The following is a 22,901-nucleotide window of genomic DNA, read 5'->3' on the forward strand; positions in this document are numbered from 1 at the left end:
TTTTTAAATGTGCAACATAATACACACTCCCAAATTTGTTGGTCTTGGTGAGTGTGTATGAATATTTTTTCATAGAATAAGCAAAAAGAGACCTCAAACAAAGCATTTAAATCTGAAGCACGGTTCTTCACACAGCGCACGAGATAAAGTCTCTCTCTCTCTCTCTCTCTCTCTCTCTCTCTCTCTCGTCCTTGGGGCTCAACAGTGCAGATTTGAGTGTTTCTGACAGAATGCACACTGTCTGGCCATTCATGACATTTCACGATTGTGACGTGACACACACACACACACACACACACACACACACACACACACACACGCATGCATTACACTGCCCATATATATTTATTCATTTAGATTTTGAACAATAATAGTATTTTCTAAAATTAAATCTAGCTGTAAAATGTTATATCCCTCATCTTCACACATGCACATGCTCTCTGTCTCTCTGTGACTCTGTTCTGCATGTGGTGGGCGGCTAAATGCCTGAATATGAACATATTTATGAATATGTCAACAGTTATATACATGATGCAGGTTGAGGCCCAGCAGCAGGGCATACCATTTCAGTACAATGCATGTGTGTGTGTGTGTGTGTGTGTGTGTGTGTGTGTGTGTGTGTGTGATCCCATACACAGCAGCTTAGACTGAAGGAGCAAGAAGGATTTTTTAATTTCTCAAAAAGTCACCAGTACATCTCTGAAAACTTTTGAAAACCAACAGCTTTAGAGAGCATTACTCTCTGTAATGTCAATGCTACTGTAATGTAGCATTACTGCTACACAGTGCGTTTATATAACACGGTTTCATTTTTTTGCAAAGAAAATCATGAGGTGTGTGTGTGCATGTGAGGGTTTGTGAGTATATGACAGAGCCACAAGTGTCATTTCAATGTTTTTATTAATTCTATGCAAATTATTTATGACAAAGAGCATCAAAGCAACAAAGCCATAGTGTTGGCTCTAATAAATTCCTTCATGGCACGGAAGACAATCGGAGCTGGTACAATTTCTGGATCCCTCAGGATGGGTAGAAAGAGAGAGGAATTAGCGTAGCTGCTGTTCATAATATTAGCAAGCACTAGATGATAATTATGTTTCTTAAAGATGTTTCCTAGCTTGGCAATATTTCTAACGTGGAAGAAGGCTGTTTTTGTAATATGATATGATTTTAATGTTGCTGTCTAATACAACACCCAGGTCTTTCACTGTTGAGCTAGTATAAACATATCAGTACATCAATCTAAAAGGAGAGTTTTATATTTTCACACCTCCAGTGTCACCCAAATGAGAATGGATTCCCCTTTGAGTCTGGTTCCTCTCAAGGTTTCTTCCTTTACCATCCAAGGGAGTTTTTTCCTTGCCACAGTCACCCGAGTCACCTCAGACTTGCTCATTGGGGATAAATACAAATACATTTAAATATATCTAATATTAATCTTGAATTTTGTATTCTATTAATCTTTATATTAACCTTTTGTTTTATGTTTATGTTCTGTAAAGCTGCTTTGCGACGATGTCCATTTTTAAAAGCACTATACAAATAAATTTGAATTTGATTTTAAAGATAAATCCTATGGCAAGAGGGTATGAAAAAAATGATGTAGCTTATAGTTTCATCTTTTCTTTGGTTTTATTCTAGTACTTATATGCATTTACACATGCAACAATAGGAACACAAGGACACATATTAACTATATACAAGACTTCATATACACTTCATATATACTTATGTATAATGGACAGGCACCAGTAGCAATAACTAGAGACAAACTGGGAGGGACAATTCACAAATTAGTGAATTGTCTTGAGACTGAAAATGGTCTCAGGCTAAATTATGAAAGCTAAGAAAATATAAAAATAGATAGATAGATAGATAAATAATTCTATGGTTTGTCAATCTGCAGGAACCCTGACAGAGTGGCACTAACTAGCCAGAAATGCTGAGAAAGCATTTTAAGACCTATGGGAACTACTACAAACAGAATATCTAAAGCAGAACATGTACATGTCTATGTTCTTTATGTATTATGTATGAGTGTATGATTATATTCACTACACAGGCTGGGAAGCACTCTACTCAGTGCACTCTCAGTCTGCATGTCCCCTTTTCACTCAAATGAAATCTCCAAACATTGATCTTCATCCTGATGATTCAACTACTATACCATACACATACACACAAGCAGCACATTAATGCCTATGCAGGGTGAGTATTAGATTCTGTAGCATTTACTACTAAAAATAATGACCTCAGCAAAGTGCTAGTAGTCTGCTGCTAAACATGGGTCGATCTTGCATGGTGTACATGGATCTGACTCACTAAAAATGGGTATAATTGCATTTCCATTCACAGTGTATAATGTAGTCTACTGAACCATGTAATCTATCTGGTCAGGGAAATAAATTGCACAAGGTGCTGCTAAAATGTTCAGTTTGACTGCATTAGAACATGCGCAGTGTAGTATGTGTAATATATATACAATTAACATTTATGGTAAATGTACATAATTGCATCTGGATGAAATACAGACACAATAATTTGCCCATATAATTAAGTGTGTAGTGATGCACTAAACAGCTAAAACTAGAGCGCAGGACTTGTTACAAATTTGAATATTGCATCAATTCAATACAGGTCTGCAGAAAGCAGGAGCGTAATCAAGACAAAATGACAAACAATTATTGTCACAGTGAAAAGATGTTAATAATTTGGTGGAGTTACACTTACAGTATGTTAGAAAGTGGTGTACATGCAGGATGCAAATTGGGCAGACCTCCTGTAATGACCTGAACAAAGCAACGATAGCTTCACAATAAAAAAAAAATTAAAAAAATCATAGAAAAAGAGAGATAAAAAGATGAAAATAATGGTAAGAAAGGATGTGGAGACTACATAGATTTAGAAAGTATCTTTGCTTTTTTATCTGATTCTCAAAATGAGATGAAACACAAAGGCATAAATTAGAGAAGAAATAAGAAAACAAAAAAGATTCTGACTTTTTCCAAATTTAAACATCCTTTGCATTAAGGCATGGATCATTTTCCTTAAAGAGAAGTAAACTCTGGATATTACCTTATGTAAAGAGCCTGTTCATTTATTTTTTTTTTTTACAAATCATTTTATTCCTAAAGTATGCACATAAAGAACAGGTACAGTACAATAATGATGAAACAGAGGATGTTGAGGCCAAGATACTCCAGAGCACTAGGTGTGTGTCAGAGTGGTTTCTGAATACGAGTGTCTTTTTTTCTCTCTCACACACACACATGCTCCCACACAGTGCTTGACATTTGTCCTTTGTCCACCCTGTTTTCCATTTCACCCGCGTCGCTCTGTGTGTGCATGAAAATTACTCATCACACCAGAATTTAAATCCTTAATTGGTTCAATTAATTTGAGTCAGGATCACATCCCTTTGTTTCCCAAGGACAGAGTGAGTCTCTGTGGAGACACCATGTGTGTGTCAAGATTATCTGTGGTGAGCAAGTTGATTGTGTGTGCTGTAGGTAATTTCCATTTGCAAAGTCATATTTGTGTACACGTGTGTGTGTGTGTGTGTGTGTGTGTGTGTGTGTGTGTGTGTGTGTGTGTGTGTGTGGTTATGTCCTAATTATCTTTGGTGAGACCCTTTCAGAATTCACTTTATTAACTTCATACTTATCCGGCATGAGTCCACACACACACACACACACACACACACACACACACACACACACACACACACACACAAACACACACATTGAAGCACACAGCTGCTGACAGACACATGCAGTCTCTGTCTTATTCCCTCTGTCAGAAGGCTTCTAAGTCAAATAAGTTGTTAACTCTCTGGAAACCCTTTCAACCTTTTCAAAATGCACCATCTTTCAGCTGCCCAGACATGCTGGTAAATCACAATCAGTGGTGACATATGTTCCCTGCATCCCTCCCTTTCTCCATTCCTCCACAAGGAATGTCTTACAGGATGCACTGTGCAGCTAAAATGGCCAAATATAGTACATGGCAGTTTTTCTGCAGCTTGCTGAGTGAAGGCTCCCTGCTAAACCTCCTCATGGCAAAGGGCTGCCACACTAACACCCTGCCTTGCCAATTTTGAAAGCTTCCAAAGCTGGGTTATGAGATTCCCACACCAACGGGAGAGAGTTGAGTTTAAATTGGATGCAAAGACTAGATACATAACTTAGAAATCAAGAGCAAAAGGTAAGGCTGAGTGGTTGTAGTAACTAGAGGTATTGAGGTATAGTGAATACAGCTCAGAATTACTGTGTGGAATTAGCTGCATTACATAATGTGACAAGGTCATGTCATACAGTATAAACTGCTCAATATAGTTTGTTGGAAGTTGTTACAGTACGTCCCTAAATATGTCTTAGAAATAGTAATAGAAAACTGAAAACTGTGAGATAAACGATATCTCATCGTAACAAAGCAAGGCAACTCAAGATGGGTGTGGTTATTGCTGCTCAGCCCAGTTTGCATCAATGCAGTAACGTGTTGTTGAGCCCTGAACACATCAGAAGCACACAAGCCCAGAAGCAACCTTGGAGCCTCTATCCAACATTTATACCATGTGTAAAAACAGTTGTGTTAAAACAGGCAAGAAGAATCCATATGAACAAGCCAGTTAAGTATTTATCTTCTTTTTACTACTCAGTATCGCACTAGGCAACTTGTTTTTGGTTTTTTTTTTATAAATTACTTTATTAAGACAACCTTCAGGGCTATGTACATTGAGCTTGTGTCTGGCTTGCATCAGCACAGTATCATGTGACCTTAACCCACACAGTGGGTTTCTATTTCTACTCCTACATGAACCTGTTGATATCCACCTAATTGTGATAGTTTAGCCTCTGGCACTTGTGGGTCTTTGGTTTGTAGAGAAACACACAATCTTACTACACAGAAAGGGCTTGTATAGTTAACAATTCTAGCACTGTAAAGTAGTGTTTTTTATAGTGTTTCTTGAATAAGGCGATACACAGAGGTACTGATGTGCTGGATCTAACTAGATCATTTCTTACTAATGCCATATTTAGGAAGACAATTCTGCACTCCAGACTTTAATGTTATTCATACAAAAATAATGAATTAGACTTTTTTTAAGTTGCATGCATATTATTATTTATGTTTTTGGAAGATTCTTGTAATGATGCAAGAGAATCCAGCACATCTCCAGATCTCCATATTCTTTTATGATGTCGCTTCAAACTCAGTTTGTCTCTAGAAGTATTATGCTATAATTTAAATCACAAACAACATGTCAGTAGATAAACAATCAAATCAAAGCACAAGAAATTTGATGCTTTCTTTGATACTGCCTTGCTTGAGCAAGGACAAAGATTCACTTGAGGTACACATACTTAAGAACATCGCTACTGCTGATTATGACATGATTGAAAGATCTGTTAGCAGCAGGCACAAGACTCGGAACCACAATTTTAGTTCAGGATCCATCAGAATGACTTGAGTTAAAACAAATGATTGAAAGCCCCTCTACCTCAGTAGCTCCATTTTGTAAAATGCTTTTTTATGTCACTTCCAACTAGGATTGATATTATTTATTCTCTGTCTTAGAAGGTGAAAAAACATATAAGGACAACAAAGAATTCATGTTGTTCTCCCATTCTGCCCTCCAGTTATCACACATGGAATTACGCATGGCTGGAAATAAGCAGGCAATAATCAGAAGGTAAACGCAAGCAGTCAGGTCTTGTCAGTATAAAAGCCTTAATGAAATAACTGGGAAGAAAACTGGCAATCAAAGGAGTCCTTCTGTTGACAGGAAGAGCCCCACAGGGATGAGCACATAATAAGGTTAGTCTGAGAGAGAGAATTGTATATAAAAATATCTCATCTACTGGACCACAGACAAAACAGAAAGCTAATCTAAATTCTTTTCACAGTGTTAGAGAATAAAAGGAAGGCTTTTTAGTTCATGTTTTTTTTCTATACACGGTCATGTTTTAAAAATTAACCAGGCTAAAACAAATATTGTAAAATTTACTGTCAATAAACAACAGTAAATAAGCAGAATGTATATAGTTAGGTATTTGATATGTAGAGCAATTCAGTGAATTTTATTGAACTTGAGCATGGCCTCAAAGCAACATTACTTAACAGTAGGTAGACAGTTATGCAAAGACATGCTACTTAAAAACAGTCTCAACAAGTTTATCAAGGAAAACGTCCATACTAATCAGCACTAAGGCATTGCTGCTCGTCAGTAAGAACATTTTAATCAAGCGTGCACTAAGTGGGTGGGTTTCATTTTAATTACTCCAATAAAGGCAATGGAATGGAGCACATGGGCATAATGAATGAAAATGCAGACTGCATTAAGAACAACAGAGTGGGAAACAAACAAAGGCAGAGATACTAATGGGAGAAATGCTTAGTGTCTTTAGTTTTTAGTTTATTTAATGGAAATAAGGTGCTAATTGTTGCCATCATGCCATCAGATCCTAGTGAAAAACAAGAGAGATGATGGCCTCTTGTCAAAGCTTTTCCTCACTTGATCAGCCTGCTCTCTCATCTAAATCCACACCTGTATTTTGCACTGATCTTGATTCCTAACCTGTGTACGCTGTCAGCTGAACTCTCCTCTCACCTGCTGTGCTGAGCTCTGACAGATCCAGGCAGAACACAACACCAGCGCTATTCTGGGTGTGATGTCTTGAGATGCGAGCAACACTCTCACAGTGCACATTCAGGTGTGAAAATTGTTAGTGCTGGTGTACTGAAATACTGGTTTTGTTTTGTTTATTTTTTCTAAAGATGACATTGGCTTGGGTGCTGGAAGAAGGTTCTTTCTTTACTATTGCTGTGCCATCTGTTTTTGCACATTTTATTAGCATTTTGTGTATAAACACAATACACAAAAGGGGGTCACATTTGCAATTTATAAGTATATAAAAATAGATAAAAGATCATTCAATTCAATTCAAATTTTTTTGTATAGCACTTTTAAGAATGGACATTGTCTAAGCTTTACAAAACATAAGAAACATAATATCAAAATTTTATAGTATACAAAAATTCAAGATTAATATTAGACTTATACTTAAATGTATTTGAGTATCATTTCTCCCCAATGAGCAAGCCAGAGGAGACTGAGGTGACTGTGGCAAGGAAAAACTCTTTTAGATGGAAGAGAAAGAAACCTTAAGAGGAACGAGACTCAAAGGAAAACCCATCCTCATGTGGGTGACAATGGAGGGTGTGATTATTGATATACAGTCTGGGAATTGTGTATTGATTGAGAGGTTGTTGTCCTCAAAGACCACATGTAGTTGGCAAGATAGTTACAAGCAAGGTAGTTGCAGATAATAGATTCTCAGGAGACAAGTAACACATAACATTGAAATGTAATGTGTACATTTCGCAGTAACAAGAGAAACATGGAAGTCAAGCTGCAGATGAAGTTTTACAGCCTGTATATTCATGGCATCAATCAAAATTTGCCATCCATGACAGATGTGTTATGAGGCATGATGCCATGCAAAAGTTATTGACTACGTCCATCTTCCTGCTGACTCCACAAGGCAAAACCAATGAGGCTTAACAATGGATTGTATCCATCATTGAGGCTGATGGGGACAGAGTCCATCCATATTAACGTGACTATATAAAAACATTAACAATAAAGATACTTATACTGAATGTAGACAAAAAAAGCACCTTTTGGTATGGGTCAGATTCAAATTCAAACGGAAAGCCCAGTACAAACCCAGGTACCTTTAAAAAAAAATCTTAATTCCTACCAAGCTATTCCTATCCTTTATAATTTCCCAAATTAAAAAACCCATATTAACAGCTGGTTACAGCTGCTTATCATATCTATGTTTGTTTCTCTTAAAAGAACAACCAGTCTTTGTCGAAGCATTTGGGATTCTTTTTCCGACAACTGAAAAAAAAAATACATTATCGATATATTTTCACATATAGCTGATCATGTGTATAACTGTTGCCAGAGACTTGGTACCATGAATCAATATTCCAAAGAGATGAAATCACCACACAGTGGTGTGTGTGGCACAGCTTCTGCTTAGACAAGGATGCTCTTTATGGCAGATAAACAGTTGGTCTGAGAATTAGATGGCTTCAGTCTAAATAATATTATAAGCTAAGAACATTCTGCAGGCTAAAGGTTGCAAGGGCAATCAACAGGTTCAAAAGTTTGGGTTACATAAGAATGGGCAGAAATCCCAGATTCAACCACAACATCACCCTAGTATTAGGCCTGGCTTATTTCCACTTATCAGTCATCAGTTATAAAATACACACAGATACATAATTTCTTATGGGGCTCCAGCACATAGGAAAAGTCCTAGAGGACTATGGCAGGTGGAGGTACATTGGTTCCTTTAAACATTTAGACCCTAAGGAGACCCATTGTGCTTTGATGTACTGCACTGGCTGCTACATACATCTTTAGCATTAATGGGGACTTGCTACTGGTTAGAAATTCCTAAAATCAGGATCCTCGGTGTCGGGCAATGCACTGGGTCTTGTATGCACTGGAAATTCAAGCTGTTTTGCTGTTTGCATTGGAGCATCCCCTCTTATCAACAAAATGTATTTCTCTATAAGAGGGTTGAGTCACACCTCACTCAATCTTGGTGGGAGGAGTCCTCAATGAAGCCTAGTACTAATAGTAGCTCAGTCGTCAAGGCACTGGACTACTGATCGAAAGGTTGTGAGTTCAAGTCCCATGACCATCAAACTGCCACTGCTGGGTGATTAAGAAAGGGCCTTAACTACTTAACCCTCATTTGCTTGCTTGTATAAATGTATGTTGATCTGAATAAGTAAATACAACACAGTTGAGATCTGTCTGTTCTTTTGAGACCACTGCAACACGACAGACAATATCAACTGCAGCCACATGGCCAGACCCGCCTGCAGAACCTACAGATTAATCAGATTAGGTAGAACAGAGTTGGATCTGACTCTTAGCCAGTGTTTAAGGCTGCTAGCCAAGCATGTTATACAGACCTAGACATAACTGCACTGTCAGTGCTGAGGATGTCAAAGTCAAACAGAGTGTTCTTAAGATGCCAAGGTAGTAAGCACACATCTTTGCCTTGCAAGCCCTTTCAGTCTCAACCTACTCTAACCAACCTGGAAGGAGACTATTTGGAGGAGACTAAACGACTCAACAGGTAATAATCAAAGTATAAGAAAATGATAGGAGGCTATCCCCAGCTATAAAAAAACAGTCAGTCATATCTTGCTTCATGGAAATATGCAACTTGCATAGTGTAGGTGAGAAGAAGTAAAATACTTGATACATCACAATGACATTTTTTAAAGGTCTTAGTATCGATGATTATGCACACAAGGGAGTATCCAGGTATTTCCCACTGTCCTTTTAGCAAGGGCTGGGCATATTAAGTAATGTCAGAAAATGACATTAATCTAAAAAGAATGGAAAGCTTTTGCAAGGTGTCATTTTTGTCACATTCTACTCCTAAAACACACTCTGGGCCTCTGATTTTACATTTAATTATACATGGGAACACAGTAGAATAAAAGCTTACATAAATACAAATCAATCATGCATCATTTTATCTTTATAAAATTATACTTTATTCAATTGCGTGTTCGCAATCACACTAGTGTATCTTACCACAGCTAGTGTATCTTACTAGCTGTGATTATGGGCATGAGTTCATCGGTCATGGACCCTGTACTTTATGCAGTGTGTGTGTGTGTTTTAGAGTTTGACAGGAAGTGATAATGGAAAGTCTACCTGCACAAACCATTACCAGCAAATGAGAACAGAAATGTGAGAAGGAACAACAGAAAAAAGACAAAGAGAAGATAAGACCAAACAACAAGCCCAAATGATAAATGAGAGAAAAGCCAAGGTCAAGTAAAAAAAAAAGCAGATAGGCAATAAAAAATGTTTTTATGGGAAAAGGAAATTGATCATCATTAAACCAACACTTTATTTACAGTGCTTTTCAAGTTTTAAATTTTAGTCAAACGGGCCTGAGGTCAGTGTAAGTATCAACAGGAATGACTCAGCCTTATTAATCTCGCCACCCACTGACTAGAGAACAGCTACTGAGAACAGTCAAAGTGACCTTCTTCAGTTGCATATCCTGAGTGTGTTTGGACAGGAAAAGAGAGCAACGGCCTTGACGACCCAGCACTAACAAACAAGCAGGTGGCAGCGCAGCAGGAGAGACAGAGAAAAAGTGTGTGTGTCCCCATTTTACTGTTGACAACAGGTATATGAAGGAGCCTTAGCAATGTGAAGATATTAGAAACTACAGGTACATCAACAGCCCATGATTATCAATTCTCAGTCTAGTTCTCAGGAACATTATACATTTATAGCATTTAGCAGACACCTTTATCCAGAGTGAATTACATTTCATCTCATTTTATACAACTGAGCAATTGAGGGTTAAGGACCTTGCTCAAGGGCCCAGCAGTGGCAGCCTGGTAGATGTGGGAATGGAACACACAACCTCCAAACTGATGATCCAACACCTAAACCACTAGGCTGCCACATCCACTAGTAATGAGACTAGTAATGTGAATAACTACCGAAAAAAATCTAAAGCGGTTAATCATATGCTGTACTCACTATATAAAATGCCCATGCATGTGTGTATGTGTGACTGAGATGATCTAACCATAATATGTTGGATAATTAGCATCTATTCAAATGGCTACATGATTTTGTAAGAGTGTACCTAATTCTGCATGTATATCTGTTACTGTCATATCCATAGCCTATGCATTAAAAACACAATTTTTTGTGACATTTACAAGTTATTTTACTCTTAACATGAAAAATAAATTAATTCTCTGAAGCCGGTGGCACTGACAAGATGATTTGATATATTCTGTTATTTCAGGCTTGAGCCAGATACATGCCCAGGCCATGTGGAATAGATAGGTATTGATTACTGATGTTGCAACAGCACTCTGACATGCTCTTTCACAAAGTGCTACAACCTAAAGGAAGTAGACATTATTATTGTTATTACATTGGAACTGTGAGAGAGGTAGCCGTGATAGAGATGGACAGAGAGAGAGAGGGAGAGAGAAAGAGCGGCCCACAAACATTTGACCATATATTGTAGATTGCTGTTTTAAGATAAAACTTTTTTAAGTAAAAGATGCATGTCTTCAGGCTCCATGGCATGAAACACTGAATTCCTATTTACAATTCATGTAAGTTAACCCTAAGCGTGTTCATAATCCTTACAAATGGATAGGATTGCACAGACATTTTAATATTCAAATAGATGAGAAATGTAAGGGACAGAACAGAGATCAATTGAAAGGGCAGACGGATGAGTGGAAGAAGCACAAGTCATTTTTATAACTTTAAATTTCTGTGCATTTTTAAGAGGGAAAGTAAAGGTTATGCCTGTCTTCTGTCCTTCAAGTGAATGCACATGTTATTTTGTGTCTATCTCCCTCTAGTTTTCGTTTTTTATTTTTTCAAAAAGGAAAGAGCACATTATTGGAACCTGCTGAAAATGAAATGACTCACTGCCACCACTGGCTCACCAACATCCCGCAGTAAATCCGTTCCACTACAGAACAAGGCATATAACCCAGTCATTCACTCAGTAATCATATCAGAAAAGAGCTTAACACTAAGGCATTTGCTCAGTAATCACATCTCTCCGAATTCAGAATTAGCTCTGAAAAACGCACAACCATATCCTAGTGTACAACTGAAGCTTGATGCAATATTGTGCTGCGGATAATAAAATATTAGCTGTACAACACCAATAAAACAGCTTCATGCAACAGTAAACTTTATACTTCAAAATCTAATAAAACAAATAGTTTTAAGGGGTTTCAGGCTGTCATTGCGTTTCTCATTTATAGAAAACCAATCAAAATCACTCATTCTATATCCCCCTAAAACTTCTCTTCTGTTTTTAATAACATTCAGAAGAAAAGAAGTAAGATTTCATATGTATTAATCTTGACCTCTGTATCATTCATTCATTCATTCATTCATCTTCTACCGCTTATCCGAACTACCTCGGGTCACGGGGAGCCTGTGCCTATCTCAGGCATCATCGGGCATCAAGGCAGGATACACCCTGGACGGAGTGCCAACCCATCGCAGGGCACACACACACACTCGCATTCACTCACGCACTCACACACTACGGACAATTTTCCAGAGATGCCAATCAACCTACCATGCATGTCTTTGGACCGGGGGAGGAAACCGGAGTACCCGGAGGAAACCCCCGAGGCACGGGGAGAACATGCAAACTCCACACACACAATGTGGAGGCGGGAATCGAACCCCGACCCTGGAGGTGTGAGGCGAACGTGCTAACCACTAAGCCACCATGCCTCCCACCTCTGTATCATTTCCAACTAATTGATTTGTGCTAATTGATATATATCCGTGAGTGTGAGACCTTGCTGTTACACAGTCTAAAGTATATAATTAAGCAAAAAGTAACACACTGATTAACACATGATTTAAAAAAAACTACACAGGAAATTGTTGGACCTGTCTTTAGCTGTCCAGCAAAACTGAAGTCACACTGTGTAATGTTCTTAAAATGAATATACAGTAGTGGTTACATTCCCGTGTGTAATGATAAGCAGCCTTAAGCAAACTAAACAAAATAGGCAGACATCTCCTGTACACACAAAGCATGCACATAACACAAGTACATTTTTAAAGGCTCACACATATTTCAGAAAACATTCCACCAACAGAGACACAGATACACAAAGGATAAAATGTGCTGTGTGGTTCTTTCACTTCTCCTGTCACTAACCATAAAATGATCCCTCTTGGCTACTCATAGTATCATTTCATGTGAGGTCAAATCAAGTATAATACAACTTAGAGTTATGTGTTTTCCAGATTAGTCATATCCTGTCTCCTTTATTTTTTCTGATTAATATAATGTATAAAATGCTTCAGACTGTAACCAAAGAAATGACCTACAGTCTTCTGCAAAGTGTAAGCCTACACATTATCATGGCAATTTCTACAAATGAGGAAATAAAAGCTGCAAAATAACAAAAATTATAACCATAAAAATGTGATTAAGGAAAGATGTGGGCTATTCTTGCTATGCAGAACACATAATCCATGTGTTCAGCCACTAGGCTGCAGTGGGAAAAAAACAGAGAGAGAGACACTGAAAGCAACTTCCTCTTTGAAAGCTATAATTGGAGCTCGTGATTGTGGAGCTGCCGGTGATGTGATAGCAACACACAGCGCTAAACGCTGCCTTTGATCATGCTAACCCTTGCGTTTGAAGCTGAGAAGCTCCCATCTGACAATCACACATGCACACACACACACACACACACACAGAGCAGAAGTGCGCAGACATGATTGGTTTAGGCAAATAAAATTTTGATACTTTAATAAAAAATTTTAGTATATGCTGAACAATTAATTGAAGGGGCATGGTTTACAGCTAGGTACATTTAAATAGCCTCAAACTGAATTACAGCAGAGTAGAGTGTGTCACCTGGGATGATTAAAGAAATACTCAGTACCGCATTTGAGGTGTATGTGCAATTACCATGAGCTGCAATTTTGAGGTTTTACTATAAATAGTAAACAACAGAAAGCTTATCATTGGGACCTTTTGTGCAGTTTTTGAATTCGTTGGCACTTAATTTTGCAAAATCCTATGACTATTGCTGTGAGTATGATGCAACTGTTGCAGGGTTCAAGATTCTTTCCACCCAGACACGTGAAGCCAACCTTTATTTTTTGTTTTGTTCTGATGCTTGTGCTGTGTCACATTGCAGTGAAACACACTCACTAGAAAGCACAGTCTGCCTTCTTCCACATACATGAGCACAACTGGTTAGTAGAAAGAGAATATGCCTTTCTTCTCAACCAATCGTTGCTCCTAATATTTGCTCCTAACTCGTGATCATCTGAAGATAGAATGGAGAATTTTCAGTTGCATCATTCAGGATTTTAATGTAAATGGATTTTCAGTTCTTTTCTCAGTACACGGAAACATGTGAAACTTGCTCTGTGGTCCTTACATATATAATATATATCCAAAGATTTGTGGACACCTGGTCATCACACCCATACAGTATGTGGTTCTTCCCCATACTATTGCCACTGTTGTTGGAAGCACACATTTGTACAGAATTCCCTTGTATTCTGTAGCATTACAGTTTCTCTTCACTGGAACTAAAGGGCCAAACTTGTTCCAACATGACAACGCTCCTGTGCACAAAGCAATGCCAATGAAGACAGGGTTTTGGTGTGGAAGAACTTAAATGCCCTTCACAGATCCCAGAGATCAACCCCATTGGACATCTTTAGGATGAACTGGAATGCTGACTGGGCCCCAGACTTCATCACTTATGCTCTTCTGGCTGATTGAGCACAACCAGATTCCAAAATCTATTGGAAAACCTTCCCAGAGTGGAGGATATTATAACAGAAAATGGGACCACATCTGGATTGAGATGTTCAACAAGTAAATATTGGTGTGACAATCATGGTCCACAAAGCTTTGGTCATTTAGTTTAGTGTATGCTACAGAATAGTTGGGTAGAGATTAAATTAAAAAACAATGATCTTTATTTCTTTAAGTGGCTGTTAAGATTATGATGGTGATATATGATTAGGACTCTTTAAACCAGATTCAAATGTGTAAAACCTAAATAGACAATAACATCTATGTGTAAATAGACAATAACATCTATAATCTCTTCTTTGGTTCCATAATCTATTTTTGAAAACAATTCTTTATTTATGATTTTTGTACTACAGTGTGTCATAAATTTGAGTTATATCCAGCTTATTTTAAGAAACTCGTGTGAAAGCTGCCAGCCTTGGTTGCTAATATCTACCGCTTCAAATCAATTTTTAAGACCCTGCCATGGCTTCCAATCATAACGTCATTGGCTAAAAGCCTCTCTCATGTAGCAGACAGGGTTTATAAATCTGAGATGAAGCCTACCTGGACAATCATCAAGCTCACTCGGTTGTGGTATTTTTTTATCTAGCTGATGTATTTGTGCGGAGCTTCTATACTGCTTCACACTGTCATCATGACTGAGCAAGGAGCAGGAAGACTGGGCTGTCTGTCACTTATTCACACACACACACACACACGCACAAACACACACGCACACATACATACAGGCCAAAGTGGCATTCAGCCAGGGGTACTCTGTGACTCATGGGGGCTTTATCGCTGCAATAGTGTTTACAGACTGCTACTGTCAAAAAAACATATGCTTTGGGGACTTAGAGTCTGTTCCTAATAAGATCTCTCTCATTCTCTTTCTGTGTCAACCCCATGGCTTAGAGCAGTTTAACAGGCAATGGAAATAAATTATCTCACTTTAACTACTGTGACAGTAGTTCTGGGGGGTGTAAGCGTGTGTGTGTGTGTGTGTGTGTGTGTGTGTGTGTGTGTGTGTGTGTGTGTGTGTGTGCCAGTCAGTCTCAACAATCTTGTCTCCACCACAGAGCTGTAAGTGAGCATGATCTGAAAGTAAAAGAACACTGCACTTCAGCTACACACATCCTTGGACTAGTGTGAAATTAATTAAAAGACCAGACAGCTATTCAGTGCAACCTAAATGAAGAACCCCTGGCAGAAACATCCATCCACCATCCTTCTTCTTTTACCTCACTGTATCCCTTAAAGTCTTTCCTCTTATCTCACTCAACATAGTCCCAGTTTAATTCTGGTGCTCTCCACTCTATCCGTCTCTACTCTTGCAGCTGTATACCACTATACAAATCACACCCTTCCGATTCTTGCCTCTGAAGGACTGCAGTTCCAAATTCTCTTCATCATCCGCCCTCGCTCTCACATCCATTTAATCAATTCTCCCCTACCTTTGCTCCCCTTTAACCTCCAATGGCCATCTTTGCCAGCTTTAATCATCAGCACTCCTTTCTCTATTGACCAGACATATTATTTAGGTTGCAGTCAATATTACATTTCATTGATTGCAATAGATTTTAATTGTTTTTCTAAAAATGCTTTGAAGCCACAGCAGCCCCTGATTGCTAGAATGATGGCAGGTACCAAAGTAGTTGAGCTGCAGGATTTAGATGAACAGTATAATGAACAGTGAATATTTGATTCCACTCAGCTTGTTGCCTATTCAGTGTTGTAATAAGCTGGTAATGTGTAATATGTTCAAAATACAATCGTAAAGGTTTATCTTGTCTAAATAGGACATATTAACAGAAAAAACATCAGCTGACATAAATCTAAAATTTGCTGATTTATTTTTTATTTGCTTAAAATCAGATGCATTGTCTCATTCTCTGTGTAAATAGATAGATAGATAGATAGATAGATAGATAGATAGATAGATAGATAGATAGATAGATAGATAGATAGATAGATAGATAGATAGATAGATTCTACAGGAACTACCTGTCCCTTGTTTTAAAGGAAATATCCGTCCTGAAATTAAACACTTTTACATGTCTAAGCTTGCTAATTTGTTGGTTGGTGCTGTATGTTCACTATTTCCAAGAGCTTTTATCCAGAATGCAAAGCAGTTAACAGCATTTTCACACTTGCCTGAATAATTGTGTCTACACTCAAAACCACTTCTAAGCTGTGAATGAAGCATTCCTTTCTGCAATTGAAGCTTGATTGCTTGTTTCTATACATCACTTTTGTTCACTCAGGTTTGCAAAATGGTAGGGAATAGGTTCATCCTTTTGTTGTTTTTTATTATTTTCCTGTTTGTACCAGCACTTAATTGGTGAAGAACAGCACTTTTGAGATTCAGGGCATGTGGATTGTGCAGAAACACCAGAAGTTTTTTTAGTCATGTAGGCAGCAAACAACAGATTTTTCATGATGTTCTCTGTGAAAACACACAGACCAGAAATGTGCTCCGGTGCTATGAATGTCTGGTTTTAGCTATCAATAACCATAACAACTTTTTCCCTTGGCATCACAATAGTAAAAAACTGATTTGGATACAGTAGCTTCCACACATGATGCGAACTACACTGTGGTTTGGGAGAAGCAAGACCCAGACAACTGTTGACCAGGGATCTATTCTTTAGAAAAAACATTCATACTTCACCAATTAAAAATATCTGGGCTTAAAAGTCCATGAGCCCCCCAGAAAATGTGTGAAAACCACCTAGATGATGCAGTTGATGATGCACTCCACTAGTAGAGTGGTGATGGGATTAACATGAAAGATGAAGCCCAGAAACCTTATCTGTTTAAACCGAGTGCAGAGATGAAGAGGTGAAAGAGCTAGACTAAAGGACTAAAGTGCTGCTGAACTGGTCTCTTTAAGTAGAAATTAAATCTGGGTTAAATCCCACTAGAATCACAATCAGAAAGGATCTGAACAACATTGTGGGCAATGTAGGATTCCACTAACCAAAGTGAACATAAATCCACATATTAATGAATCTAATAAAGTTATTAATCACAAGATACAAGATCACAAATCTTTTAGATTACATTTTATTTGAAATATTATAAAATTATAAAAATCTAGCATTATAAAATCTAAATGGTAAAAATCAAATTATAAATTGTGTTATTCTGGATGGATTTTCCTTTACATGACAATATCCCATTGTATATTTACTCAAATTTTAAAGTGACTCATGGGCACGGGTGCAGAAATGTCTGCTTAGTTGTTAACCTCAGAATTTCAGTGGTAGAAAGTGACTGCTACCTCACACAATGCTCTCTTAGAATGCTGGTTATAGTGATCTTTGAATGATGACATCTGCAGTCCTGACAAGTCATTCTGTAATGCAAGCCTTCCTTTGCCAGGCTCCATTTCCTTCTACCATCTATTTTAATTACTCCTTTTTTACCCTACGGGCCAAATCAGAATGTGCATACATTTCCCGGCACACTTTCCATATTAATAAAAAATTTGGCGTTTGTTCAGAAAAATTCAGCACCTATTAAATAAAGAGCTTAAGATGGAGACATTTGTGGAGTGGTCCCAGTTCATTCCAAATCTAGCATGAAACATCCATCTCCCAAAAGCAAGGCTTGTTTTGGTATACAAATTCAAAAAAAAAAGACAGAATCCCCATCTTCAATAATTTTAATACAGTTAATGCTTAATGGTTCAGTGTCATTCATTTTTATGTTGGCATTTACATTTGTATTTGTTTGTACAGATCATCATGGTATCTTCTTTTATCTGGAATTGGATTTGTGCCGATCCACAACTGTTTCTCATGTCTAAGCTGAGTTGCTTCGGTAGGGCAAAAAGATACTGTGTGCATACCAGTATGCATACTTATGTACTGTTCTCTGCCAATTTTGCAGTATAAAGAGTGTGAGTCGTGTGTTCACACTGAAAATTCAAGAAGTGCACATCAAGAACCCAAAACTAAGTATGGAACTAAATGCTTGCAGCTTTGCTTTCATAGCAGAAGAAGGGCAGGGTTACCAGGCGCTCTTTACAAATGTCTTTTAAATAAGCTCACTTTGTGTGATTTATTTTAAAAACATTATAAAATTGCACTGTATTTTGTTAAAGCATCATGTTTGCTGTTAACGTCATTTGCCAACACTTGGGGAACGGCTTATAATTCCTGTTAGTAAATAAGCTTTTTGAGATGATTCTACTTTCCTAAAATTTACACACTAGTTGGAAAAGTACATAGTGTAAGTGTATAGTGTGTAGTAGGTAATCTTTCCCTACACTCTCTTCACAAAAAGAGTACATACTTTTATTGCCTAGAATAAGTACGTGTATTGGGACACATTAACTGCATCTTAAGCTAGGCCATGCACATGTGCACAGTCCATGTACTAATTATAACAACTTGCCAATCGGTAGCTTTGAAAAGGCATTACATTAATTTCTGCAATCTTCCACATTAATGTTTAATGAAGCAGTCTGCCTGCTATATATAATTTTTAGCCCCCTGGTATTAAAGCTTAAATAAATCTATCTCTATTTTATTGTTTTTTATTACCGCTGAATTGATCTAACACAAAATGAAATGTATGAAATTTGTTTAGCTATTATATGGCCTAACTTTGCTAGTTAATTGCTAGATATTGACACTACAAACATAAACCTATTAATACTGAAACTCGTTATAATAATTTCCCTAAAAAGCAGTACTAATTGTAGTTAGCCTATTAGCTACATCGATATTAGCATGCTCCCAGCTTCTGTCTAAAGTTATGCTATGAAGAAGCAAACAGAATGTTTGGATTATTGAATATTTTAGCTGCTGTTTAAATGAGTTAACTTGTTACTCACACAAACTAGTTTTGTTAACAAATTAAGAATATTATGCGACCTATACTGTAGCAACCTGTAGCTAGTAATTCCTATTTAAATTACCTAACTAAATGAATTTAATAGCATGGCATTAGCATACACAGAAATGCAGAGTGTGTTTGTTTTTTTAATCATTGGTTTTACCAGAGTTTCTACAAACAAGTATACAGAGAATTGTGAACCTATTTATTTACATATGACATCATGAATAAAGAAATTCAGCATTTCTGCATATGCAAAGTATTAGGCTGGAACCTACGTGAAGAAATACAACATGAAGAAGCAACCAAGGGCAGCGAAATTTTTTATAGACTATCCTCTATGAAGGCTTTGAATTCTATCTTTTTCTGATCCCTTCATAATCCAGTCATTAAGAGGGGATCTACTTCAGGCACTAGAGACCCACTGGCCCCTACACACACACGCACCAGCACACACATCAGCGTGCATGGATGCATGTGTCTTCCTGATACCAGAGTCATCTGCGTAGCGTACTGAATATATTACGTAATGCAGGTCAGCCTTCAATTCCACTGTGGATTATGAAAATCTGAAGAGAGACACTGTGTAATAGAATGAACAGAAAGGAAGCAAAGTTTGATAAGGGGAGTTTGGACAAACAAGCAGAAAGGTTTGAAATGGATTTAGGTCATCAAAGATTTTAACAGCATCATGATTGAGATGTGTGAAACATGAAATAAATCCTTCAAATAAAGCTGTAGCCTATTACCAGAGCATCCAGCTGAATTATTCATATTCACCCCGAACACTCAGGCATTTTACTGGTGCAAAAAATTATGGCTAGTGGTCAGTATAAAACTCAAAATTAATTTCACACATGACAGCACTACGATTTTGGGGAAGTGAAAACATACACAGTGCAGTCCATTAATAACTGGACAGTGATCATTTGTAACCCAGCACACCGTAAATGAATGAATCCGGATATAGAGCAGAATGTCAGCTTAATTTGGGATTTGTGCACTTGATGGCCTCAGCTCTTTTATACATAGTTTGCCCATTTCAAGGGACAAAAAATTTTGTACAAAATTGTAACATAATATTAAGTGAAATGTCAAGGCTGAGTACTTGATTGCAAAATCCTTTGCAATCACTGCCTTCCTGATGTCTGTGTTATTAAACTGTCACAGACATCACCAGACTCAGAGTGGTTTGCATGCTGATGCACTTCCAGTCCTATAATACAAGGGCTTTATATTTTTTGCAATGTTTTGTATCTTTTTGTCCCTGGTACACTGTATAATTGGCCATGTTTTGGCCCCATAGTGATTTCAGTAGTACTTTTCCATTCACCATCATGATGAAGTAGAACATAATCCTTTAATATACCTCTTCTCACAGCAGAATTCACCCTACTGACAGTCACATTATTAATAAAAACTAACTGAGTTAGTTCTATCAGCTATACATGCCCATTCCACCATATTACACAAATATGGTGGTATGCATTAGATTACATCCAGTTCCCTTTTTAAACTGTTGCTCATTTGTGTGTAACTTAGATAACGACACACAATTACCTTGAAAGACATGAAGTCTATAAAAGCACTGTAATTTCTTTTCATATTCATATTATTTATCTTAACTTATTATTTAAGTGTAAAAGTCATGTATTTGTTCATGTGCCTTGTAAAGTCAGTATCGCTTACCCACTGTTGGTCTGACAGGAACCAAAGATCCTCTACAGTAATAGGTTATGGCAATGCCGTGGTCTCTTCGGTGACTCAGGAAAAGAAAGCCAGTGCTAGGCATTCATCATGGCTGGGATTTCTCCCTCACTAGGTTAGATTCCTCTTATCCTGCAGCACGCACAAATTAACAGCTTTGTTCCGTTATTTGTTCTATGAGAATAAAACCCCTTATTTTCAGCTGTCATTAGGTCCATCAGATGACCTATTTATAACTTGTGTCTCAAGTGACTTAATGATGGATATTTCCTAAATTGCACACTTGATTATTTCTAACCTTATTTAACATTTAGTTGTTTGGTGCCAACTCATGGAATCTGCAAATAGCTGTCATTGTCTTTTTAAAGATCACGTCAATGTACAAATCTACAAAGTGTCTATAGCTTTAAAGGATGATCTGAAAGTGCAGTCATGTGACAACAAACATATCCATCAGAGCATGACGCCTAATTCTGTTTAAACACTAATGACACCATAAAAATGGTCATAACACTGAATTAAGTGAGTGACTGAATTAACTGGTATAGTGTTTCATTTACACCCATAGTGCACAATAACACTAAAGAAAAAAACACTAAACTACTAAATAATGCTTTCTTTGCTGTGGTAGTAAACTTTAGTGTACATCTTTTGTTTGTATTTAATCAAGCCTTATAGTGCATATGTGTTGGGTACCTTTCCAAAATGTGCACCATTGAGGACACCACATCAGCCACATCATAACTAGTTGGTGTTGTTTATTTTATTTTTTACATGAAAGTGTAACCAAGGGGTAAAGAAGTAGAATTATTTTCAGTATATGAACACTTGTTATTGCAAAAGGAGTGACTCTCAATACTACTTCTTTTCCGTAAATACCCCAAATACTATGGTGATGGCTGTAGTCTAACGCACAGATATTACACCAGTCCAGGAGTTTAATAACCTACCGACTGAATCAGGTCAGAGATCCACAGGAGAGATCCTCGGTGGTAGATGCACCTGTCTGTCTGTCTGTCTGACGGTCCGGTTCCTGATGTCTAACAGCGAGCTGGACCTTGGGAAAAGAAAAGCGCGCTGCTGGGGTCCATGGCTGTTAGTTATGAATGATGCTTCTCTGTGCGATCCGTCGCTTCACGTAGAATGTGAGCAGCAAGGCAAGATGATTTCTTCTCCGCTGCAGGATCGATGCCCTCTCAATAACGCGCTCACCGGGTCTTCTTCATCAACAGCCGAGTGACTGAACGCCCTTTTAGAGCCGAATATAACTTATGCAAATACCTGTGTGCCTTGTGAAGAAGAGCTTGAAGCTCAGAGGAGTAGGAAGCAGGACACTGAAACTGAAGAGAGTGGGAACTGAATCTGTGTGTGTGTGTTTGTGTGTGTGTGTGTGAGAGAGAGAGAGAGAGAGAGAGAGAGAGAGAGAGTGTGTGTGTGAGAGAGAGAGAGACAGAGAGAGAGAGAGTGTGTGCGAGAGAGACAGAGAGATAGTGTGTGTGTCTGTGTTTGTATGTGTGTGTGTGAGAGAGAGAGAGAGAAAGTGTGTGTGTGTGTGTGTGTGAGAGAGAGAGAGAGAGAGTGCGTGTGTGAGAGAGAGAGATTGTGTGTGTGTGTGTGTGAGAGAGAGAGAGAGAGAGAGAGAGAGTGTGTGTGTGTGTGTGTGTGTGTGTGTGAGAGAGAGCGAGAGAGAGAGAGTGTGTGTGTGTGAGAGAGAGAGAGGCAGTGTGTGTGTGTGTGTGTGTGAGAGAGAGAGAGAGAGCGAGAGAGAGAGAGTGTGTGTGTGTGTGTGAGAGAGAGAGAGGCAGTGTGTGTGTGTGTGTAGTGAACGTGTGCTCCATAAGCACCAGTCTGCCTACCGTGAATGGGGATGGGGAGGGACCTTAACCTTTTATTTTTTTTACTCAGAACACTGCAAGCAAATGTTAATTAATAAATACGTTTATTAAAATAAACGTTAAT

The 22,901-nt window shown here is 37.9% G+C and overlaps 1 protein-coding gene across 1 annotated transcript in view; it reads right to left on the reverse strand.

Annotated features, from left to right (window-relative positions):
- Positions 1-22,286, reverse strand: part of slc8a4b (solute carrier family 8 member 4b) — a 61,502-nt gene extending 39,216 nt beyond the window's left edge. The window contains exons 1-2 of the mRNA XM_060874671.1: positions 21,893-22,286; positions 20,925-21,074 (exon numbers count right to left, since the gene is read on the reverse strand). The gene's annotated coding sequence lies outside the window, so the exon portion shown is untranslated. The remainder of the gene's footprint in view (positions 1-20,924; positions 21,075-21,892) is intronic.
- Positions 22,287-22,901: the final 615 nt, after the last annotated feature.

The sequence above is a fragment of the Tachysurus vachellii genome, chromosome 7, assembly GCF_030014155.1.
Source record: "Tachysurus vachellii isolate PV-2020 chromosome 7, HZAU_Pvac_v1, whole genome shotgun sequence".
In the NCBI taxonomy this organism is placed as follows: Eukaryota; Metazoa; Chordata; class Actinopteri; order Siluriformes; family Bagridae; genus Tachysurus; species Tachysurus vachellii.